Raw genomic sequence first — 26,366 nt, 5'->3', positions numbered from 1 at the left:
AGGTGCGAAGCAAGCTCTAAAAATAGATGCACATCTGACTAAATACTCGAGGACACTGTGGGTGTGCTCCATTTTACCTTGTCATAGATGCTATTGGCTGCTGTGTGCCATTCCTCTAAATCATACAAGCCTAGACATAGACAGGAAGCAGAGGGTTAGTGTTCAGATCAAGACAAGGCTAAGCTTGAAGCCTAATTCCCTCCTCTGCCAATTTACCACACATAACACATAATTATATTTTCTGTCCGTATAATAATATACTAAATGCAAGCTTCTTAATACTTTTATATCAGAAGTAAACCTAATAATGGTATTATGCATATCTATGAAGGTCTTCGAATCCACCAGTTCTCATTTTATTCTTTTAACCCTGTGCTAGCATGTCACCTTGCCCAGAAACAAACAGCGTGTACAAATAATTAGCAACTGCTTTAGCTTATGACAGTAATGAAGCCTGTAGCAGCTAAAAGACATTTTTACTCATTAGACAACAAATTAATGCGTGCTTGGTAACACTCATGACAACTGTATGGTAATAATTGGTTAATGTTGTTTATGCATTGCTGCACTGTCCAAACACAGGTTTAAAGTTTCATACATTGTTTTTTAATAGGCTGAGGGCCAAATATTCCACCCCACACTCTTCTACCAAAAACCACTACACCCCCATGTTTTCACTTTAGATTTGCCCTTGTCTCATTTCTCACTTAAGACACCTTTACACCTATCGACCGCAGTGCCATAATTACCAAAGCTATGTATAACACCAGTGGGGCCGGTACGGCCATTGATGCCATCACTGTTTCAGTTGCAAAAAAAAAGGAACATGTCATGAGCTGCCTGACAAACAAATGACAAATGTACTAGATTATATAACTTATATGCCTGTGTTGTATTTTCGAGCTCCAGTAAACCGCATCTCAAAACCAAACTCAGCCCAGACGTTTCTCAATCCCCCGGGGATCAAAAACAAAAAGTCATCAATTTGGCACATCGTGACTTTCAGCTAGCAACACCACTGTATAACGTTTCTAATGAAGCACTCTGGAGTTTCCAGGCTGCACAGCAGTGTGGGACTGCGTCCATAGTTAGATTCATGCGCTCATCTGAGCAGAGAAATGTTCCTGGCACACCTGGGAGTCATTTGTCGGCAAACCGGTACATAGTTTGAGATTTAATAATTCAAATTACAGGGATTACACATGTGGAAAGACAAGTGCGCCTCCCTGCCCTGCTTCACCCACGATCCCCCACCCCGACCTTGTGACCCATCCCCCACATCACCCATGGGTCATCAAGAAGAAAGGATGGATTTAACGGCTAACTTGGCCCGGGAAGACTGGTGGAGGTGGGGGCCTGACACATCTTGGAGAATTCAAGTTTTCAGCTGACTCTAGCCCCCCCCCCCCTTCCTTTTTCCCACTGTGCTTTTCTGTTCCCACTGTGCAGCAGAGAGAAAACATCTCCCATGTTTTGTGGGTTGATTGCTGGGGCTGGTGAGCCCGTCTGTCAGGAGTCCACTAATAGAGAAACAGAATCGGCAACTCTCTCAACACACAGACTGTAAACACACGGCACATGGCCTGCATGGGAAAGAAACACCACACAACATTTAACATATGGGGACAGAGCATAATCGCTTTCTTGGGAGTTAGAATGAAAGACTGATATGAATCAAATATCTGCCCATTAAATATAACTTGAACACAGCAGAAGACGTGGGACAACTGACAACTGTCCTTGTTAGCATATTCCACTCACCACAGGCCATGTTAGTTCATCTTCTACCTAAATGTTCATATGAGGAAGCAGACAAGGTTCTGACTAGTGCCAGCAACACTCTGTAACACTGACCACAAATGTCTCCAGCTACTGTACTGTATAATGTACGTCCCCCTATAAAAACAGGGATTAAACAAACAAAATGTCATGTCTGTGCACTTAGGTGGATTTTGTTCCTTTTAGATAGAGCAAGCCCACACTTTCCGTTTCACCTGTCATGACTGCTCTCTAGAACACTTACATACCACAGACATACAAACTCTCAGCATTAAAATCATGTCTAACATTTGAACTACTCCTGTAACTGCCTAGTGCCTGAAGCCTTCTGCAAAACAACAAGCAACTTTATAAAACTTATAAAGAGAAATAAGCATGTGTGGAGTAAAATTATGGTTTGTTGTAAACGAAAGGGGACTAACAGATTAAAGGATCAGGCAGGAAATCACAAATGCAATCCCACCTATTCTGTGAAGAGCCTTGTATCACCCACTGAGAGGAAAAGTCATTGGAGGTTATTTGTTCCTACCAGGACTCCTCAACTCACTGATTCACTTCTAAAGCAGCACCGGTACGATGAGGTGGGGGGTGGTTATGCACGAGTTGTGGAAAAAACTGACAGGGAGACTTCTAGTCTGATCAATAACACTATTAAAGACTAATGCATTCACTGGAGTCAGACTCCAATTTGATTGTAAAGTGTTATTTGAACATGGCAGGAAGCAGCAGAAGCACATCAAAGACCGGCTTTGTGAGGAGAGGACCAGATTAGGGCCTCTGACGCAAGGATGGGCCCTGCCAAGAGGAGGCCATGAATACACACACGCACACACACACACACACGGACAGAGCTGCTTCAGCATACAAGCCAACACACTGCAAAGACATTCAATCTAACTCGAATTTTCCATTCGCTTTCAGTCGATGTCTCCCTGCAGTGACACACATTCAGTCTGAAGCTTAATAGGTAAACAAAGCTACAGCTCACATCTATCTTAAGCCATGCTAGTTATAATGTTCAGTCCTGTAGAGAAATCCACCCCTAAGTTGCAACAGTCAGACAGTTAGCTTAGCCTAGCATGAAGCCTGGAAACAGGTGGGAGCTGATAGCCTGGCTTTGTTCAAAGGTTTAAATCTCTTTAAGATATTGCTTCAGAGTTAAAAGACCAACATGAAAGTGTTATCTAATCATTACACTGTCATTTCCTTATTGTCTTTCCCTTTTCCCCTCGGTGAACAATAAAGTATTTCTATTCTTGAATACAACCTTTATCTGTTGGAGTGCACAAGTGTGACTGACACACAGGTGCAGGGTGCAGTATATACATAGTGGTGCTGTCTCCTCAGATTGCTGTATAGTTTCCATGGCCTCCTGTAGAATAAACTAAAACAATAAAAAACAAAGCTGATGAAAAGAATAAAGTATAAAACCTCTATGATCTTTGGTCAAATTTGTTCCTCATAAGAACATAAATACTTACTACCAATCATGGGTACTTTTAACATTTACTGGAGACACCTGTTGAAGTGACGCATATCCCAAGGTAGTCAGATTTTACAGAAACAGGAGAGCGTAGGAGGGGCTGACTCAGAATCAAAAACAGCTCTCAGATTCAGAATACGAAGGAACATGACATATGTTTTTTATAGTTTATGACAACAAGGCAGCTTTATTGCACAAAAGAAGAACACTGATCCTTCTTTGTTTAAACAAACAAAACTTTTGAGTCTCACCACTGAAAAAAAGTGTCAACAGGAAGAGAAACTGTTTATAGACATGCTGAAACACACGTCATGTATTCCTGCGAAGTATGATAGTAAAGCTAATTTTGACATATTGGTACTATAAATGTTATCCAACGATCACACCAGAGCATCATATATATGAAGCGACTTCTAAAAAAAAAACAACAAAAAGCACCTGGCTAGTAAAAAAAAAACATGAGGTTCACTTCAACAGCTACCACAGATCAAAAAGTTTAAATGAATTTTTTAAATTAATTTAAAAAAAAAACACACACACACACACACTCCACGCTCACACCTCCAACCACCTCCCTCGTCCCACTTTTCCACATTTCCACCCCCTAGTTTTACGATGCCCCGCTCCCTTATAAACTTTTGTGGTGTTTGGAATCCATTAGGAGCAATATCCCACTTTTCAAAACATCCTGGCTCATTCTGGGGGAGTGGCGCGAGGAGAGAGAGAACCGCAGGAGGGGAGGGCCTCAAATTTCCATTTCTATTGAAGGCCGACGGAGACGGTTTGAGCAGGGGGATCAGGACGGTAGAATACAGCCCAGCAAAGGGCAGGAACGCCATAGGAAGTGGGAACCAAACTGCAAGCAGCAAATGCTGTTTTATGATGGGTTGGCATCCTAGAAACTAGAAAGACAAGAAAGAGTGGACAAAAAAGAGCCCGTGTGAACATTAACTAACACCGACTTACACCAAACTGTGAGAAGTGTTCTGAAACCCAAACCGGAGTCACATGAAACAACGAAATGTTCCTCAAATAAAACAAATGAACCACGTACGTGTCAAACCAATGGCTCAGTTAGTGGTCATAAATATGTTTAGCAGCAGTTCACCAAGGAACCCTTATGTCTTCACTGTAGTTTGTTGTGTTTCCCAGAGAAAGAACAATTGTCTGGTTTCTGTCCTCAAGGGAAAACCTGGTAAATCTGAGTGAAAACAAGATATAAGCAGAACTCAATGCCAAGGTCATTAAACTCACTAAACACAGCTTTAAGGATCAGAGACCTCATGCTTGAAAGAACCATTACTTTCTATTATTTATTTTATTACCCCCCACCTTTATATTCATGGGTATTGTCACAGGCTGCTCTTACCCATACTTATTACCACCGTATCAGTTCTAGTGTGTGTTATGCAGCTCCAAACAGGACTTTAATCCAATTCAGATAGCAGGCACTCAAGTGTTGCAACAGTGTGAAAGTAAGTCACTATCTGGAAAACACAAGAGCTGCAAGACAAATGTGTGGCCGAGTGCCAGCGGTGGGAGGTACAGTGGCGAGGGGCCTGAGATTACAGACAAAGCCGGGGTAAACAGTGCCCTCAGATAAAACACACGACGAGAACCTTAAACAATAGCTCCTTCCTGGCAGGGAGCGACAACAAAGTGCCTTCCTGTATGCGCGTCCCCTTGCATGCGCCCTCACTTCCTGTGGACGCTCAGACTTGTGGCTCGCCGCAGACACATGAGCGCTGACCAACCCCACATGCCATCGACCTCTGACCCCAGCTGCCTCTCTCCCACACAATAATGCTGCAAGACATATCAGGTGTTTAGTTAAGTAAAAGCAGTACTACATCAACAAGTTTCCATTGTAAGCAAATGCTAATCACTGTGGTGCATACACTCATCAAATGACTCATAGTACAAATGTTCTTGTCTTTCCTTCACTATTTATGCAATTTTACTCTCCAAATAAAGGAAATGCTGGAAACATCTTAGGGTGTATACTTACTCCGAATCCTTCTTATACTGAATACCATTTGATAAAACTTTAATCCTCTGAACTGTACCTGACATACACTGTGAAATACTGAAGAAGTACTGAGTAGCATAAAATGAATATACTAAAGGTCCTCAGAATTGTATGTTCAGGCCTTGGGTTACTTTCTAACTCTGGAAAACACACATGCAATCCCTTAAGACATCTATATCACTGCAAACTGTCCTCATTCCTGCTTCCACCCTTTACCCAGCTGCTTCAAAACACCACACACATCTCTAGGGGCAAACCGCTTTCTAGAGTAGGAATTGAGAGAAGAAACTGATTAATTTCGATTGTTTTGCTTTTTAGGTTCTGGCAACTCATGTCCAGTTGGGAAAAAAACATATTTCTGGATGGCACATCTCTATGGATACCAGAAAGCCTCTTTACTTCTAAATCATGACTATAAATGACGTGTGTGCGCTCCGGGCTTTTATGATTCGAGCCGAGGAGGGGGCTGAGGATCATAAAAAGAAAAGAGAAAAGGAGAACACAGGGCTTGTGGGTAATTACGGCGGAGTGGTGGGAGAGGGAGCATTTGGGAAAGGCTTGGGGGCCAGATGTTTGAGGAATGTTCTGGCTGCTGCAGTGTGCAGAGGTGGGTGGATGGATGGATGGGAGGGTGGAGAAGGGGAGAAGACCAGTTGAATTACACAGCCTGCAGATCGTTAAAAAGCTGTCAGGCCTCCAGAGCTCTACTGTGTATTTCACATCATCTCAACGAGCAGCAACAGCCTCACCTTTATGCCTGACAGCGGTGGAAAGTAAGCACATTTACAAGTTTGAGCTACTTGTACGCTACTTAAATATTTCCATTTCAAACCTCTTTTTTATTTTACTACATTGAAGAGGAAAATTTTGAACAATCCCGCTATGTTAGCAAGCTCTCTCCAGAGTTGGCAATTCTGAGCACTCTGGTCTAGATTAAAATATCTCTGAGCTTTTCTCATGAAAATCAGAGGAGGAAGCCTTCTTACTTTTTCCTCTATCACTAGAACAAGCAAAAAAGTTTTTCTCCTTTCCTGTTCTGCTAATCCTCTTGAAAATCCTTCAGTTTATCTAGCGACCCTTTTGTAGGACCTGAACCTTAGGTTGAGCAACACTGCACTGCATATAATCCATCTTTTGGTACTCTGACTTAATGACCTGAATACTTCTTCTGCCATAGCCGACCGCTACGCCGCAGCAGCCAGGGCTCAGCGATCAGTAAAGAGCCACAAGAGGGTGGGCAATTACTCCTTCAGGCTACCCACAATGCACCTGGAGAGCTCAACCTGCGTCACAGACGGTCCCTCTGCACACATACAAACATAAGGAAAATAAAAAACACGCCTCCCATCTGCTTCTCATCAACCTCATCCATCTCATCTTTACCCCCCACCCCTGTCACACAGACTGCTTCTCTCACTGTCTCTGTTTCATGCTCTGTCTCAGCAACTCGTCCAACCTTCCACCACCGCAGCCTCTGGAGCTGTGGCATGGATAAATAGGCCACAACAGCTGGGTCTGACTCCTGACCAGGACCACCCCTCCAGACCTGACCACAACCACTATCACCCCCTCCTCCTGCATGGGCCGGGGCCCATTTGTTTTAAAGACAGAACAGTTTTCCCATTACAGGCTTTGTTTATGTAATGATTTATTTGGGTGTGTATAGTTTTGCTATCCATTAAAATTCATTACCTGAATTTTTGATAAATGAGTGTGCTTAGCAGGAGGTTGAAAACGGTTTGTTTACAGTTGCATTTGTAGATGGAAAAAAACGGGTTTTGAGTTATGACAACTCTACAGAAATTTGTTTTCCATGTTCCTTCTGGAGCACTTCAGAACCATACACAAATATACCTAAAATGTACACGGTTCAAATAAATTCCTGATTGCGCCTTTAAGTTGAGAGCATGTTGTTTGTTCAGCTGCTGAGGGCCTCAGAGAGAAACCCAGGGAGGCCGGGGAGAATTCATACCTTCCATTCATCACAGAGGTGGAGGAGGCGGAGGGTAGAGAAAGAGCGAGGAAATGAAGAGACAAGAGTGTGGGTTTTTTTTTTTTTTTTTTTTGCTCTGCTGAGTAAGGAGAGCGGTAAAGAGCTCAGCTTTCTGACAGCTGTGCTGAAAAACCTCTGCTCCGCTGCTTGACTGTTAGTGCTTTGTCCATGTGGCCGTTGGTACGAGTCACCATGGATTTGCAGCAGCTTGAAATGGAGTACTTTCACTAGTAGACCCCTCAAACCAATGTCCAGTTTTTCTGGCTACTCTATTCATGTAGACAACAACCATGTGACTTAGACAATATAAAAAGCATGTGCTTATTAAACCTCTAAACAAGGTAGATATTCAAACACAAAAAAGGAAGCTGTGAAAGGTTCCAAAGTTTCTTTCTCATGTTTCCAAGGATCCAAGTTTTCATGCTAAGCTTAATTTTTGGTGGATATAAGCACATGCGGTTTTCTTGCAGAAATAAGCACAATATAGTTTATTTCCCAAAACATTTAACAACTGCACCCCATGATCTCAACAAATCATATTGACAGGCGGGAAATAAAAGCGTGCGAGGTCTCGTGACAACTGCTTATGGAGGCTCTGTCACAAAATAATATTAAAAAAACAAACAAACGATCTTCTCCTCGTGCTTAACTTCAACTAACTGTCTCTTTACTGTCACCATGAGTCATCCAGAGATACATCTCCACTCTGTTCCCACTTCCTCAGTCATGTCCAAGGCCACAGCAGGGTCTTGCTTCATCCTGTTGTTAGTCACTCCAGTTGCACCAGTGCTGCTACACAACTGTCTCATCAGCACTTCTCACTTCCTCAAAACCTTCCTAGCTGAAAAACATGGGTGGATGACTGACTTCAGATCAGGAAGAACACAGAGGCTGCGGTCAAGGAATAATCCTAACCACGTGAACCACGCTGTGCCTAGAACAGCTGTGAGTCTTGCTGAATCAACATAATACTAATGCTGTGGGAGGAACTTTTTTTTTTAACCATTTGACTGTTTTAGAGTAAAATATTTTGACATAATCACATTTGCTATCATACCAGGCCCTGTCAGAGCTCAGCTGTGGCCAGGGCAGAGGAACTGGGGCAGGAAAAATAAGGAAAGGGTGGGGAAAAAAAACACACTGAGAGGTTGTTTTGAGAGCCCCAATCGTTTATTACCCTCGATTTTCAGGGGCTGAAATTTCAACCTCGCTGTGGAGAGAAACTCGAACTGGTGGTCCAGCTGTCCACAGCCTGCCAGAGTTGAGAAAACCTCCACCGCACACGCTCCCACAGACCCACTCTCCCACCATTCCCCTCCTGTCTCAGCTCCCACAGCCAGGTAATCAATGGGAAATGAAAACCTACAGAGGGACTTGAGAGGGAAGGGGATGAGCTGTTGTGATGTGCCGGCCCTAGAAACAAATCTGTCACTTGGCTGAGTGACCATGTTTCCAGTTGTTTGTTTAATGTTCCTCGGCTTGTTCCCACTCTGCAGCCAGACAACACTGGCATGAGATTTCGTTTTTGCTGAACTCCTGCTCCTTGAGGCTTTAGTTGGTCACTAGCATTAGCATTGGGCACTGAAAATGAAAAAATAAATGTCTAACTCAATTCTGTCTCTGAAAGTTGCAGGTCTTATGTTTATTAGGTGATCCAAATTTGTTGGGCCTGAATTTCTGGAGAGGAAAGTCACTCTGACCGCACAGTGACTCATTATCGAAGCCTCTGTCACACACAGGGAATTAGTACAACCTTGGGCACCAGACAATGAGCGGTTGTCTAAACTGCTTGTCTTATCAGTCTCCACTGGCTGCCAGTCTGTATCTGCGACACTTATCAACCGTTCCTCTCAGGCAAAACTCTCCCACAGCCTCCTACAGTACAACTCTCCTCAGTTCAGAGACAACAAAAGATACGTTAGCATAGCAATGGGGTGCCAGACAAACGACACAGCTTTGATCTGGAATCACCAATTCACTGTACAGTAGATCAAATCAGCTCTACTCCTTTAGGTATTAACTTTATTCACCTTCCAACACTTTCCAGCAATTAATCTGTCTCCGCATAAGTAATCAGTAGTAAAAGTGATGTAAAACTACACCTGTACACACTTAGTCTTTTAAATTTACTGACGCGTTTTGTCATACAGACGGTGTTTTGGTCCAGAAGGTACATTCTGCACTTTCCTTCCATCCAAACAGAGGTTAACTCTGTAAGAACCGTCTCTAGTCTGTTTATTTGACAGGGAGTGCATGTTAAGATAATATGAATGCTGTCCTGCGTACAATATTGCTTTCACTACAATGCATCTAACATATTCAATCTGCAGCTGTGTGAGGGCTGTTCCACCAAAAAAAGTAACCATAATAATAATTAATAATAAAACACTACAACATGGTCTCGTTTTAAGTTGACATTGTTTACCACTTATACATTTTATTTTGACAGCCTAACTCGGTCTATGCTGCTGTAAAACCAATCTGAGCTACTTGACAGAGAATGTCCCTGGGCTCATAAAACTTCCCTGGCACAGTCTAAAATAAGCACTTAACATTTAATGAACATGAACACATAAAAAATAATTACGAGACAACTAAAGGCTAACACTCAAGAAGCCGGCGTGGTCGGCGGAAGGAACATTTTGAGGATTCAGTGCTTAATGTTGTTTAATGCACAGTAAAAGAGTTACACAGACGACAAAGATAAGGCCTAAACATATGGTACGTGACTGAGGATCGCATGGTCCTGTGAGGGAACATTTGCAATAGACAGCAAAGAGGAAGGCTACTAGCTGACAGTTTCAAAATAGTAATGTACGTGTACAAATTTTTTGGGAGGAAGGAAATGTGTTCCTAAGAAATATTACACACACTGTCCATTTGATTAGACACTAACCTCTCTCTACAGACTAATAACTAATATCTGGGGGTAACAGTGGTTACCTGATGCATATAGCATAGCATCAAAAGACAGAAGGACTGGTTGTTTCTGTTATGCAAGTCGGTGACGTTTCTAGCGAGTGATCAACAAGTGCCAGAGCAGAATCATGGGCGGAAGAGGGTACAGCTGGAGGAGGAACTGGCTTCATGGGCCAGCAGATGTTTCAGCTTTTGGGTTTTGGCTCGGAAAGGGCAATTAAGAGCTGCTCTTAATGAGGCTGGCAGCCACCCCATAAACTGTCTGGATCAGCAAAAGAGTTGCTCATTAGATGGAGCTGCCCAGAAAAACACCCACCGCCTCCTCCAACTTCAACCATCACCTCCACCCAAACTGCAACAGGAAGTGATGGATAGGATATTGGAAAAATTGTATGTTAGCATCAGACAAGGTTCTGTTTGACTGGTATGTGTGTCCGCGCTCGAATTGGTGTTTTTCCTTGTGTGTCTGCGCCAGTCCAAGTGTGGTAATGATGCACATTTTCCATGAGGTAGCTAGCACTGTACCTCCAGCATTAAAGCTCGAAGCAGCCAACAGGACTGATGAGAACGGCAACATTAAAATACCAGAAGACCAAAATAGACCCCGCTATGATCCACAGATCTTGTTTTTCCCACCCTCAATTTCTGTGCACCATAAATTTCTAATTTAACTAACAAAGAACAAAAAGCAGAGCAGAGACTCTGGAACGCTGGTTTACAACACAGCTGCCGATTATAGCAGGCAGAGACAAATACAGACAAGGTTTCTTTCCTTTAAAGGTACATTCACTGGACCAGCGATTATGCTTTCTTACTATGCTTTCAACACAAGCACTGAACTCCGGTGGAGAAGGACACTCTCCTAGTAACTGTCCTTAGGTACATTTAAAGCACTCTACTGCCATTCTGACATTTATCTCACAGCTGGAGTTAAGAACTTGTTAAATTTACTAAATCAGGATTTGGCACATAAAACATATTAAACAGATTAAATTACCCAACTGCAGTGCGAAGTAAAAAAAATATAAATGTGATTGTGTAAAAACGCTAACCTAAAAGGCTAACCATTGTTTAAGGTTGTGAAATGTTCTGAGGGCTTGTTGCTTTTGTTCGAGAGTCTTTTTGGGTTTTGAGGTCTGCCCATCAAGGGGCCAGTGCTCTGCACAGAAGTGCTGGACGGACAGCTTTGGAAGCAGGCTCATTTCTCTAACATTCCAAAACAAACTATTTTCTAGTAATTTTAAGTTTATCTCTATATTTAAACAGCACTAATTAAAACAAAGAAATTAAAAATAGATAATAGATAAATAGATAAATAGATAATTTGAAAATAGAATCAACAGACCACTAAACATAAATATTAATTTCCACCATGTGTGTAATTGATAAACAACATGGACATTAGTAAAATGCTGCAAGCACACAAACACATGAGTAATAATGAGGTAGTTATCCAGTCACAGGGGATTTCTTATGCATTTTTTAATACTTTAACTGCCGTCTTGACCATACTTGCTATTTTTCTCTTTCACTATCTCATGTGAACTGTCCTCAGACCTGTCTGGCACCACGAGCGCTTGTTACAACGCTCTCTATTGAGTCCTGACAAAATCTAGGTCATTTGCAAAGTTCTCATTTGACACATACAGTGGAAAGAAAATAAACACAGCGCTGAATGGAGCATGACTGACGGTGAAAGAGCTTCCTGCAAGGGCCACAGAGGGATGCTGAGAGAACGGTTAAGCTAACGCAACGTTGTGATCGAGTAGCGCTGGCCCATGGCTGTTTCATTACGATGTGGCTGCCCAGATTTTCACCTAATGGAGTTAATAACATGTACCGTGCAGACGTTTCACAGCCCGTATCTTATTCATAAACATCCCTTATCTCTGTTGCCCTTGCAAGCAGGCCTTGGTTAGTGTCTGGGAGCAATTAAGCTTCGGAGAACTTTACGAACAAATCAGTCACATCACATGCAATCTAGTGTTCCCAACACATTGAAGTTATGTGTTGAAAGGTTTGTGGCACATATGTTGTTGTCATCACCACCAAGTTTCTAGAAATATCTGGTGGAAACCACCCGTGCAGGAAGTGAGAAGAAAAACGCTTAGATTAGAAACAGGAAATCAGGTGACTAGTTTTATTGTTTTTTTCCCTTCGTAGTGCTGCAGCAAAATAAGACTCTGGCAAAGAAAATGTTCATTAGTGCCAAGCAAAACAGCAAAAATGCTCACTCTCACACCTGAAGGATCCATATTTCTCCCAGTAAAAACACTGGGGTCTTCAGTCAACAGTACATAGAGTTATGGAATCGATCCCTGCCCCCACATCCTCCCTTCACCGTGAGCCTGAAGCGTATGTCTGCCAGATGTCCAGAGCAAAGAGGAGGGATATGAAAGGGCTGAAGACTGCCAGAGGTGTCTTATATCAGGGGAATTATTATCCTAACAATATAACATAACACATGCCGTCAGTCCCTACAGGAGTAATAACCCCTGATCCATATTGGAGGCATGTCGCTTTCATTTAGCTGATCTTTGGGAAAGGCAGGAGGAGAAAAATGACAAGGAATGAGGAGGAATGACGATTTTCACTCTTCCAGCTAGGACTAATCCACCTTCTGTTCATACCTGAGAGTCCAAAATGTTCCCTCTAATTTTTACATATGTGGATTTGAATCTCACCCATAAAATAAAGTCAGATGATGCCACACAAACATGCTTCACACATTTGTGTTTGTTGTGTTTAAAGTTATGACAAATCCTACATCTCTGGACTTAAAGAATGTTATAGTTAGAAACTGAGTTGAGGCAGTAGAAAAAGTGGGTGGATTCCCAGATGTCCCAGATGATGTTTCCAGATACACTGTATGTTGTAACAGAGACCATTCCTTTTCATTTAATCCAACCCTGTTTGTGTGAAGAACTAAAACCCTTCGTGCAGAGCAGTAGTCAAGAAAGATGTTTCTGTATGATATTACACATTTGACATAATAATTAAAAGGTAGAAATGAACACAGGTGTAGATTCTCTAATATGACAGGTTTGAAACTTGCCATAGAGGTAAATTGAAACAAAAAGGGAGAGAAACCTTTCCTGTGTAGACTGAAACAATATCCTGCTCCAGACACAGGAGTGCTGGTAAAACTTTACTTGTGGCAGCCAAGTGCTGTTTTAGGGTCAGAGCTTTAAACTCATGATTTCGATCAGGAATTCTGCTAATGAGGAAAAGCTCTGGTAGGTCCCACACCTAGCTAATGCAAGCTGGTGAAGTCAAAGTTGCCTGAAATCTGTTCCTGAGTCCTTGTAAACTATATACAGGCTGGAAACCCGATCCAGTGACTGAACTGGAGTTATACCATGTAGCACACATGTATACAAACCCAGCTAGATGGATATCTAGCCCTCAGTCCCTTGAGCATTTCAGTGAATAGATGAGGAGGAGCGTAGACAGTACCTGACATTTACTTAGTACCACAGGATAGACAGGCCATTGTCTTTGCTGAAATGAGAAACTCTGCCACAGAAGGGCGAACGAGGGAGAAAGAGGGCAGTGTCAGACAACCTGATATCAATCTAATGAAATAATAGCAAGCACTCTGATGTAGATATCTCGGATATCTAGACTTTATCCCCCATTGTCAAAGTCTTCCTTGACCTTGGGAAGGATACAGACACAAAGGGTGAACTCTCATACACACACTCACTTTCACTGCCTGAAAAGGACATGACACATGTCAAACAAAACAAAAATCCCCTGTGTCTGCGACTTATATAGATGTAACCACAGATACACACCAGATGCAGCTCGAAGTCGCTCTGAAACGCCAAAGACGAATCTTAAAACATCACTCTGCCTGAGAGTTGTTTTTTCGGCTCGCTGTTGATAACTAATAGAGGAGTAAACAGCTAGTGGAGAGATACTGTAGGAGAGCAAGACAAACAGCACATATGGCAGGCAGAGACAAACATATAAAGTAAAGACCAAGCCAACAGCACAAGCTGTCCCCTGCTCTGTCTCTGCAGTGTCAACAGACTGGATTACTTTCCCGCGTCAGTGCAGTTGGCCAGACCAATGGGCTTCCACAAAAACAGCTAAAACCTCCCAGCATCCATCACAGAAAAAGAGGAAGGGAAAGAAGAAGTCGGGCCTGGTGAAAGGAAGTGAGACTGAGGCCAATGAAACATCTGCTCTACATCCTTTTTAGTGGAGTCCGACCCCTTCTCACACAACATTTTGTTTGTCCGTGGGTCAGGAACACAAGCCAAACACACAAACACACAAACGCACTCATGCACACACACACACACACACACACACACACACACACACACACACACAGACGCTCGAAGATGGGTGCAAACAGTGGGAGAAGTTAATAAGTCAATAGGACACAGCTTCATATCTTATTGGGCCTTGTCTTAGCAGCTCGTCCAGGGGAATAATAAACAAGACTGACACAAATCAATGTTATCTTTTCACTCATGAGAGGGAGCCAAACAGCCAAAAAGAACAAAGGAACAAAAAGGAGGAGAAAAAAGGAGGGAGAAGGAGCATGAAAAGCCCCCTTCTGACTCACAGTGACCCACATACATTTGCCCAGCTTTCCTGGGGCTCGCTCTCTCTTGGCAACTGGCAGCCTCTGTGAAAGAATCCAAGCGTTCAGCCAAAGGCAAAGCCCATGTGAGGGGAGGGGGCGGAGGATGGCACAGAGAGAGAGGGAGAGAGAGACAGAGGGAGGTGTAGACCAGACCCTTACAATCCTCCTCCTCCTCCTGATGGCCTGTTGCTCCTGACGACCGGTGTATAATGAATTCTCCCAGATCCAAAAGAACACACACACGCACGCACGCGCGCGCGCACAGACACACACACACACACACACACACACACACACACACACACACACACACACACTCCATTATTCTCCTAATGAGGACACACACACGCTGCAACGGTGGAAGGACTACTCAGAGCTAATAACTATGTAACATCGTATGTATGTAACATCGAAAACTAAAAGCAGTGGAAAAGCTCTGCAAAAACAATCCTATGAGTACTACTAGCTACAACAGCATGTGTACCAAAAGTGAAAGCATTAAAGCTTTTCCCCTGACACATTCTGCTACATCAGAGCACAAGTAGCAACTTTCTCATACACTGCTAAGTAAGGAAACCCAGTTATACTTAACCTAGAAGAACAAACTGGAAATCAGTAACCTAAACGAACAAACTGGATGATTTAAACAGTTTGCTCCCACAAATACAGCTACTCTCTTGACATTAAGCTGGTAATAGAGGCGTATAGCTGGCTATTGAGGAATGTTAAGTATTTAATTAAATGTTTTTTTTATGTACACTGATCAGCCAAATTTACCACCACCTGGTGCTTTTAATGTTAAGCTTGACAGGGGTCAGGATGTGAAAAATGGGATGTGAGCCATGATTGACAGGTGACAGAACACACAGTGGACCTGAACTTGTTGGCTTAATATTGCAGCTCTGCAGTTCAATGCCATTGAACAGGTATTGGCTACTTTTACTGTTAACTAAAATTAAAACTACCGTTACACAAAAAAGCTCAAGAGTTTGTGATTTCATGTGTGGACGCTGTGGACCGGTTTTGAAAACAACTCTTTGGAGCATTCCTGAGATATCACATTCACAATGATGAGATAAGCAAGCTGGAATGGATGCGAGGTCGCTCTGACCTTGATCTTTAATCACCAAAATGTAATCAGCTCATCAGTAACCTGAAAATGTCTCCAGCAGCACCTGTCACTGAGGCAGGAAAAATGAGCATGATACAGTATGTTGTTTGTGATGGTTTATGTCTAAAGCCAATAAGATTTACTCTGAAGCATATGTCTTCATTGTTTTTTATAAAATCGCTTATCCTCTTCAAATGGAACATACAGTATGATGAGATTTATTCTCCTGATGGGGACTGGTGGTTACATCCAACCTGTATTTGAGCCAAAAGAATAGGAAGAGATTAGCTAGTGGATTTTTAGGCACACTGGTTTTCTTAGTGAGCGGCAACAGCTGCAGTCAACGGCCAACGTGAAAGGAGACCAGTAGAAGGTTTTAATAGGCCGTTTGATTGGGGCGTCCAGGCTTGGATGCAAATGCGGGGACTTCTAAGTGACAGTGACATAATCAGGGAGCTGTAGGTCAGCGAGTGACAGCTGAGTGACTGTGACCGAGCCGGAGAAAGAGCCCTTTCAGGCCCGACGCTCGCAGACAGTCCAAGTTCATTAGCAGTCGCCCTGGCTGCGCGTCCTGCTGCAGGCTTCTCCGAGCTACACATGACACGCGCATCAGCATGCACGGGCACACTGAGCATCACATTCACACGCAGCTTCTTCTTCCCCGAGTGAATCCGTTTTTGTTCTTAATGGTCCAAGACTGTGATTTTACTCTACTTCACTTGCTTTTTAATGGCTCTGGCAAAGTGTTTTATCTATAAACAATAAATGGTTGGAGCTAAAACATTTCTCTCTGGTTTGGCCCCTTCACTACTAATCATCTATACGCGCTCCCCTCTTTTCCTGCCATTAAGCTACGATGGAGCCAAACCCGCAGCCCAGCCAAAGAACCTGATAGTCGTGTAACCCATGCAGCTCCCCCCCCACCTTGGAATGCATTTCTGCTGCTCTGCACTTTTCGCCATCCACCCGGGAATGGATGCAAACCCCCCACCACCCATCCACCCACCCCAAAACAAAAAAAAAAACACCCGCACCCACCCACTCAGACACCACTGCTTGCTTCTGAGCCTTCTAGACTTCCTAAGGCCTGTGTTCCATGCCTGCACAAACTGACTGACTTCTAGTGATGGAAAGTACTGGAACTACGCACTGTACTATTAATGAGTTTTACAAATTAATGCCAGTTATACCTTCAACTCTGCCAACTCTCTGTAATGTTGCACTGGAACACAAATTCAAATATAATACCTATTTATCTGTACTGCAGAACAATAAGCCTCCTTGTCTATGTATTGTCATCGCTTCTATTAACAAGACATTTCTTCTTTGAATGCATGAGGCTTTACTGGTTAGACGTACATCTGGAGAAACAATAACATGCAGCTAATAGATTGATGAATGTATTATGCACAATAACGTGACTAATGTCATAATGTTTTTAAGGCTCTGAATACTACTAAATGCCAACATTTCACTTCAACAGCTCTCTTCTCTCATCCATATATACACAATCAAAGCCACAGACACTCACACCCTTCTCCTCATAAATGACCACAACTGAACACAGACAAATTCCTCCCCCATCACACTTTTCAGTTTCCTCAAACCGCAGCAGTCTTCATGGAAGACCGACAGCTTTGGCCAGACATTCGTTCACCTCAGCATGTGTTCTAGTGTTTCAACGTCAACACAACGTGAAGACCACTTTGTTTCACCTTCAACCCACTCACCACCCCCCCCCCCCATTAAACATATGCTTTCTTATTTTTCTTATGCATCTTTCACACCCCACACCTTTTTCGATTCCTCCTTCCCACCTACTGTACCCACTCAAGTCACTTCTTCCATCCTGTCTCAAACTCAACACCTCTCACTTGTGGGCCTGGAGCGTGTACAGTACTTTGGTAAGCAAAGGAAGAACTCGTAGGTGTCCGCACTGAAAATAACTCAAGTGATTTAACGTGTGAGTATGAATCAAAGAAATATAAAGCCAAATGAACAAAAGCCAAAGCATAAAGGAAACAGTGCCTTGTGTGAATTGCATCCTGAGACTGCAGCCCCCCCAGTTCCTGTGGGAACTCTTCTATTGCCCCCTGGTGGTGCTCAACAGCCGCCATACATTACAAAGCACTGCTTTCCCACAGCACCACCTGCACAGTTCATTCACTCTCTCTGTGATGACTCAAATTATACACCGAGCTTGTTCTGTAATTACATAGACCCTAATGTGTATACTTTACATAAAACTCGCCCCGCTGCTCAGGTTTGCGTTGGAGGAGCTGCAGTGTCCCTGTGTGATGAGGGGTTTCCACACCCTGCCACTCTATACTCTTCACATGTACTCAAACGATTTCCTACAGACATCAAATGGGTTGTGACCTGATTACATGGAATGAATGAGGAGGCAGAAGGAAAACGACACCAAACATACCTGAAAGCACTTACACACCCTGGGGCCCGCCATTGTGCTGTGGGTGAGTATTGTACAGTCACTGGAGAGTGGGAGTTGGATGTAAACAGGTGTTTTAGGACTTTCAGTGTAAAAATATAAGATTACAATGAATTATGTCAGAATTATGTTACACAATAAAGGCCAATATTTGCAATGCTAAATTCATCATGAGAACTGCACAACATCTGTGGCAGTTAGTAACCCTGTCTTACAGTAGGACACCACCTTCATCACCACAAGGCAACTTGAACTATATTATACCAGTGACAAGGGAGGAATAGTGAGTAACTGTAGGGAGTCATTTCATTAGTTTCATCCATATGAGTCTCAATGGGATAGAGTATCCTTGACCTTTAGACCATAAACAACCCTAAAGAGAAAGACTTTTCATGAGAACAAACATACGGTCATGTTTTATCGGATGTCTAAGAAATCTTAACAGTAAGAGGAGAAAGAAAGTTTGTGAACACAAAAATAACAAGGATCCAAGAGAATGTTGAGCAATGTATAGGTGTTGCCAAAAAAGTATTGGAACCAGGCCACACACAAGCTCCTCTCTACCAACACATGGTTGCAAATCAGATAAATGACTGGTTTATGATCTGTCAGAACTAGGTCATAAGATGTGTGCTGCATGGCCATGTCAGAGCCATGAGCGTTTTATCTATACCCATATACCACCCTAGAAGGTGGAGGGGAAAGTTGGCCGTCCTGGAGTAAGGGAGAGTGAGGGAGATGAGGATACCAGCGCAAGTTTCCAGGAAAATATTTATGACGTTGTTGTTTGCAAGCGTTTAAATCATTGTGCAACAAATGATGAAAAGTACACGGCTCGGCTCTCTTCACCGTCACCTTGTAGCTTTATCTTTAGATGGTTTGAAAGTTATAGAAATGGTAAGACACTCCTGGATACTGGACTGACCACGGACAGCCCTTGATCTGGCTCCACCCTCAGGCCACACTGGACAACTGCTTGCCCTGCTTCACATCATGCTGCTATTTTGTTCTGTCGGTTAGTTTCTCGCATTGCCACACAAAACCCTGAAAGCTGGGGAGTGTGTGTGTGTGTGTGTGTGTGTGTGTGTGTGTGTGTGTGTGTGTGTGTGTGTGTGTGTGTGTGTGTGTGTGTGTGTGTGTGCGTGTGTGTGTGTGAGCGCGTGTGCGTGCGTGTGTGCGTGCATGTGTGCGTGCATGTGTGCGTGTGTGGGTGCGTGTGTGTTCAGATTTACACGAGCTGCATGCACGTACGCCTAATACGTGCGCTCGTGCCCGTGCGTGTGTATACGTGTGTCTTTGCTAATTTGTCAAAATTGTGGTTAAATGTGTGGTTCTTCTCAACAGTATATCGGTGTCTCTCTGCCCACACGCAAATGCTTAAGCTGGAGTGTTTCTCTGTGGGGTCTTTTCCCCGGCCTGCGGTTGAGCAGGTTGTGGGATCTGGCTGCAGCTCGGGGAACATAATGGTCTCACTGACTCAGTCACCAGCTCCGACCAGCCAGCTTTGTGAACAAGCTGCAGAGTGAGCATTATTGTATAAAGCTCTTTAAAAGCACTATTAAGCCACATTAGCTGTGTGTGTGTGAAGTGGTGGAGCGATAATAAAGAGGGTTGCTGTTTGTGTTCACACCGTTTTTTAAACAAAAACACGGCAAATGATCTGAGATAATGTGGAGCACTTTACTTGTTTTACTAAAGCACAGACAAGCGTAATGGAAAAAGAAAAGAGAGAAGGGGTTCAGGCCTCGCTGCCTTGCTTGATTGGCGTTTAGCTGCAGATCTAATCAAGCTTCTCAGCACACAAGTCCTATTGCAATATAATGACACGTGCCATTATAAAGCTGGAATTATTCGCTAGTGCTCATTAAGTTTACAGGTGTGGTTTAAGATAATTATAATGGAAGTGAGGAAGCAAACCAACAACTTGCTTCACTGAGGCAGACATCTGAGCTTCAGTTTTTATGAGGATGCGCCGCACCTATTTTAGCCTCGGTGCATCGGGCCAAGAGCAGAAAACAAACTGGTCCGATCAAATGCTTCAAGGCTTCTGTTTATTATTAAAGCCTGCAGGTGATCTCCCAGCAAAAGACGAGGCTGGCAGCCGGCTACGTACAGACGTGCATGTTCAATCTGCACGTGTTCACTTACTCACTTACGTTAATGCTGCCGCATTCTCTACTCCCTCGAGGCCTGAACTTGCTGAAAGTTGTACAAGCAGAAAACTAAATATTAAACTGTGTGAAATCACTCAGAGGCTCAATCAGGTGAGACAGATCAGCACTTCAAGCCTGAAAAATACACACAACAACAACTCCTACCTCCTCACAAACAAGTAGCACCTAGTAATGCCCACATAATGCAAGTACAATGTAAAACAGGACTGTGGTTGTGTAATGTGTTCTTCACCTGGAGTCTTTATGACATTACAGAGTGTTTTCTCTCCCAGACACGTTTGTTCTAGGTGTCATCTGTTGCTTTATGTTTTGCCAAATTCCATGTGATAGACGTGTCTTTATCCTATTCTTACCTGTGCTTCCTGGATCATAAGTCACGACACTGGTAAGATTCCCTACCAACGTGGATACTTAAAATGTTTTTATTACATTGTTTTTTTACTTTGAACACCCACTAATGGACAACATGGAGCTGCTTGAATGCTGATGTGTCAGGGCCTTGACGCTGAAGAAAAAATATTTAATGATTTGCTAATATTATTTGTGTACGTGCTGCTGGTGTGTGTCTTTCACATTCTGAGAAAGAAAGGTGAGACAATGTGACACTTCTCGAACGACACACAGGTTATGACTCAAACACAGCCACAACAAAACATCAGCGACAGACAGAGCTCAAAGTCTACGAGACTTTTCTTATATTACCTCTGACTCATTATCACACACTCAACCCTGTGAGTGTCTAGTAGCTGTTGTGACTGAGATAATACGCCTTTGTTGGTCCTTCTACAATTACTGCTGCTGTGTGGCAATAGGTTCCGCAAAATATAAGCAGACGAAGAAGAATAAAGGCAAACAAAACTGGATGTATGGAATAGCAATCAGTGTTCTATGTAAATATTACAATCTGACAATTTGCAAGTAAATAAATGTTGTAGTAACAACGGCAGATTAAATCTGAGCAAATGCACTTCACAGAATACGCCTTACAAGGCAGTTTTCAGATGCCTCAGATACTTTAGCGGCATGTGGCTCTGACAAATGGCATTGTTACACACCTGGCAGTACAAAACACAGCCTATTTGCACACCTTAAACAATACAATTGAAGTAGGTCAATCTTTATGTAGGCTATAGACGGCTTAAGGTACAGCATGATGTAACTCATTGCTTTGTTCATAGTTAATATGTCATACATAACATATTGGTTTCAAGGTACTGTATCAATGAAACCAGCTTGTGGGTCTAACCTGTGTCATATAAATGATTTATAGTCCCTTTATTACCTATTCAACATTTAAATCTGTAGAGCTGATGAAATACTGGTAAAAAAACATAGTTACCAGTTACTTTCTTTACCATGGTTCAAATTCTCCTTCAGTCTACTTTATTCAATTACTGGTATCCAGTGAACTGGAGAGACGAGCTCTCTCTTCTTGGTACCGGCAATGAGTCACCATGCTGCATGCCGAGACAGCTGAAGGCAAAATAAGAGCAACTGCCTGGTTCCTACGTAGTGATTGGCAATAGGTGGCAATAAATAAAAGCACGAACTGTGATCTACAAATCATTATTTCTTTTATCAGATGAAAAAGGGTTTGGTTTTGCCAGTGAACATGAGAAGCTAGAGCTGCCTGCTTTGGCGTTACCCCAAGACTAGTAATTATGGTTGAGGAGTTGTCTGTAAAGGTGCCTACAGACTGCGTGACTGTATCACAGCCCATGAAAACCCAAACGCCTTCTTTACCAGTCACTCCGTCAACCTCACAAAACACAACAACGGTGCGCTGACACAGACAGGTGCTGCTTGGTTTTCTCATACAACCGTCTTTCCTCCCTGCCAACTCTACCTTATCTGCTCAAATAAGCACTTTACCTTCATCTGTGTCTTTAACAGCCCTTACTATTTCACATCTGCTCCGACAAAGTCCTATAAACACTATCAAATGCTTTCCATATCAAAGCCAATCACCTGCCGTTGGTCTGAATAAACACCAGCATGAGGAGACTTTGGCCTGAATGAGTAATGATGAACTGGGGTTAAAGTACGCCACGCTAAACACCGGAAAAAGGAAAAGAAGGAAAGTACCTTAAACCTATTGAAGCTAATCCTTTATCAACCTCTATTCACTCAGTCTTTGTTGTACAAGGGTAGACTGAATGTGTGCCAAGTATCAAACAAGGAAAATAATCCTTGAGTTTAATCACTTAAAAGCACACAAGGAAAGATCTTGAGTTGCATGAAAACTATACAACTGTAAACTAATCCTCTAAGCATTTATTGACTTCATGCAGCTGTGAATTTCTTCAGATGATACTGAGACTTTGGAATTCACTTACCGAGGATCTTAATAATCCTGAGTGGCCACACACCAAATGCATACTGCGGCAGCAACAGAGGCAGGGACTCCCAGTTTAAGAGGGGTACAGATGGGCCAAGAGATGCTCAGATGGGCTGCATTCCTGAGAAAACTTAAACCTGGCGGGACATTTTTTCAGATATGGGTGGTCTGCCAGTGTAATGTGGGACAGGCGAGGACGAAAAAGCACCAACTGTTAGTGAGCTGTGGTGTTCGGACATCAAAGGGGTCAGACGGCCAGTGGAAAGTGACCCATAGTCCAGTCTGGCTCATTCTGTCACCTTCAGCAGCACTGGACCGCCATGATCACAGCCACGCGTTCACAGATCCGCTTCACATCGTCCCCGAGGACCGGTGCTCCAAGACTCACGTTCCCAGCATCCCAGATTCCCAGGCAAGGTCAGGGTGGCACCTGCTCGAAAGGCCTGGGAGGGCAGGTTAGGGACAGTTGGTTATGTGCGTGTGAGGACCTAACCCATGACCCTGTTGAACCTTTGCTGTCCATCAACAGCTCCAGAGTACCAGCCACTTAAAGATTACAAAAGATTACAAAAATGTATAGAAGTGCAATCAAAGCTTACAGCAGTGATGGCTCCTTTTGTGATTCACATGCACAAAGCCCCACTATACGTGTATATACTCATAAAGTTATTCCCTTTTGTTTACATAACCTTTCAGGTGTCTTCTCCTTTCTCGCCCACTCTCGTGTCCCTAACGGCAGTGTGTCGTGTTTAGTTAAGTCTGTGTTTGCCCAGCTTTGTTCAAGTTTGTGTTTGTCAAGTGTGTCGCCGTTACTGTGTGCAGGTACGTTACAAACCAATAGAAACCGGGTCATATTCATGTGCTGTGCAAACATTTTTAGGTAATGAAGCTGACCTTGACAAGAATGATTCAACTCCACCAGAGTCGAAACTACAAACAATAAACTAAAAACGACAGTAGGCTTTTTCACCTGGGTTGTCAGGATTTAATACTTAGATCAGTGTGACCTACAGTATATCTAGGTTATAGCAGAGGCCAAGGGCCTTATTTTTTCTCCATTAATAGTTTCCAATATAGAGACAATTGAGTATTGTCATAAATATGATATAAGAACCTATGGCTCAGCTATGTTAGTCAGCTGTATATGGTTCCACCGCAAAAAGAAAACACTTATTTCTTCAGCGCTACAGACCTGAACTGAAACTAATGAATATGAAGGATAAATTAATAGTTAAGCTTACTCCGCTATAACCTTCACAGGATCCTGATTTTCCACTGACTCGTTTTTCCCCAAATCAAAATCTGCGGCTGCAATCGGTAGCCCACTTGGCTCTGCTGGTTTCACAGTCATTGTCTAGACCTGGTAATCTTTGCTCCATGTGAGCCTGACCAAGTTGTTTTCCAGGGGAAATTAAAGAATGAGGTCAGTGATCAAGTCACAGACAATGAGACAGACCTGCTTACTCATCCAGCCCTTAGCGCACATTCACACTGCTTCTGCTGAAAGCCTGCAATTCCAGTTTTTTTGCAACCTCTTTTCCATCGCCGACCATATTTGTTTTTTTTTTCTTGTGATTGACATGTTGGAAAGCAGGAGCCAATATTACAGGAGCTGCTAATTATACGTTGAAGGGTGTGCGTTTGTGTGTTTTCAGAAGATATCAATCATGAAGACAAAGCACGGTGACTTTACAGAGGTAAAAGAGACAAAAGGTGAAGGTAGAGTTTCAGCTAGAATTCCCACTGTTACATCACAGTGGGCTGTGAACCTTGTGTGATGTCTGGCCACTGGCTCGTAGCCAATCAGGGACTTAGGATGAGGGAAGGGCATGACAAGATGATGGACGAGGATTAAAGACTATTGGGAACTGGCACACACGCACGCGCACAAGCACGCACACGCACGCACACACACGCGTGTTCTGTGAGCTTTATAAATACCTTTTTACTGTTCAGCAACAATAAATATCCCTTTGTTAGGTGATATTAGGCCTTTACTGCATGCAGCATTATGACAAACTGTCCTTGGCCTTTGGTATGTTTATATGGTCGTGTTAATACAAAGAATACATTGTAGCAAAGTTATGACAATTATGACAACAATGCGTTTTGTCCTGGTGTAGACTGCTACAACTATTCATAGATAAATAAATAAATAATATTCAAAAATGAATTATCAGCCTAATCATTTTAAAAGCTAACTAAAACAAGTGAGACCATTACTATTCCTATTATTATATACTATTCCTCTGAGCAGTCTTTCCACATGTTTAGACACACATTTCTACTGGAATAAAGTTACATGCTGTAGTTTCATGTGCAGCATCAGTATTTATCCCAACCCATTTTTTGGCAGAGCTTGAGGTTAAGGCACAACCATGGTTTGATTCGTTAAGAAACAACAACGCAGTGAGAATCGTGGAACGAACATTGATCATTTTCAATGTGGACAAAACCTAGAAAGGGTTAACCGTAACCCTGGAAATAGGAAATGAACAGTAGTCTCCCAGCATTCCATCCCAAACCGTATTCATTCATACAATGCCCCCTTTTGCTCCCATCACAGTCCCTATAGCCACTAGAGGCCACCTGCCCATAAAACATAAACATGGGTCACTATAAATTTTAACAAACGACATATGGAGTTGTTTTTTGGAAAGACAGTCTCCCTCGATTTAGGTCTTTCACAGGCACACCTGAGTTACGACCCCGGCCATTCGTCATAATTACAGTTAAAGCTGGAAACTTCTGTCACACTCAAACCAGCGCCTATCAAGCAACCGGTGCAGCAGTCACCTGTGAGCAATCACTCAACTCCCGTGTCCTGTTGCATGAAACGCACACTTTTGAACGCATCGCACCCAACCACACATCCACAGTGGGGCCATTCTATCGACCAGACGCTGGCATGCAGAGCTGCACCACTATTTTTATAATGACAAGAGAGATTTGTAGGAAGGAGGAGGGTTTTTCTAGAGAGCAGACATGATGTAAAATAACTTAACTGCTTCATAAAGTGCAGGAGGCCAGAAGGGGGTAAGAGGAAGGAGAAGGTCCCATGGGGGGGAGCAGCCAAGTTGAGGACCACAGTTGGACTACACAAACCACACTGAACTCTGGGCCAAAATCAACAAGAGCAAACTGAGCAGATGCAAATTAGACTTCTTTTCTCGTGTTTCTAGGTTGATAATAATGTCTGGTCATAACTTATTCTTGCATTAAAGAATGTATGTAGAATGTGAGGAACATTTAAATAGGCAGCCCAGTTCTGGCCTGACGCCAGATACACCTCAGTCCTGTGGAGAGAGGAATAACCTGACAGCAGAGCTCACAGGTGGCTCTCTACAGAGTTCAGAGGTTGCTCACTGCTTAATGTGGCACCTTGGGAATATCACCAGTCAGTGCAAATAAACACTGACTGTGCCTCTCTGCTTTCACCTTCACCAGTTTGAGAGGGGAGAGGCTTGGGGGGGGTCCACAGAAGTGACCCG

General features: G+C 43.1%; 1 protein-coding gene and 1 long non-coding RNA gene across 16 annotated transcripts in view; one reads left to right on the top strand and one right to left on the bottom strand.

Moving 5' to 3' along the window:
- The window catches only part of plekhh1 (pleckstrin homology domain containing, family H (with MyTH4 domain) member 1), a 122,777-nt gene that overhangs the window by 89,684 nt on the left and 6,727 nt on the right, over window positions 1–26,366 (bottom strand). The window lies entirely within an intron of this gene.
- LOC129603565 (uncharacterized) lies at window positions 5,785–7,189 on the top strand. The gene is made up of 2 exons (XR_008693555.1): window positions 5,785–6,064; window positions 6,469–7,189. It is a non-coding gene; the product is annotated as an uncharacterized LOC129603565 (long non-coding RNA).

This window comes from Betta splendens, chromosome 22 (assembly GCF_900634795.4).
Source record: "Betta splendens chromosome 22, fBetSpl5.4, whole genome shotgun sequence".
NCBI lineage: Eukaryota > Metazoa > Chordata > Actinopteri > Anabantiformes > Osphronemidae > Betta > Betta splendens.
The sequence above is the reverse complement of the archived record's forward strand: the minus strand, read 5'-3'. Positions and strand labels throughout refer to the sequence as shown.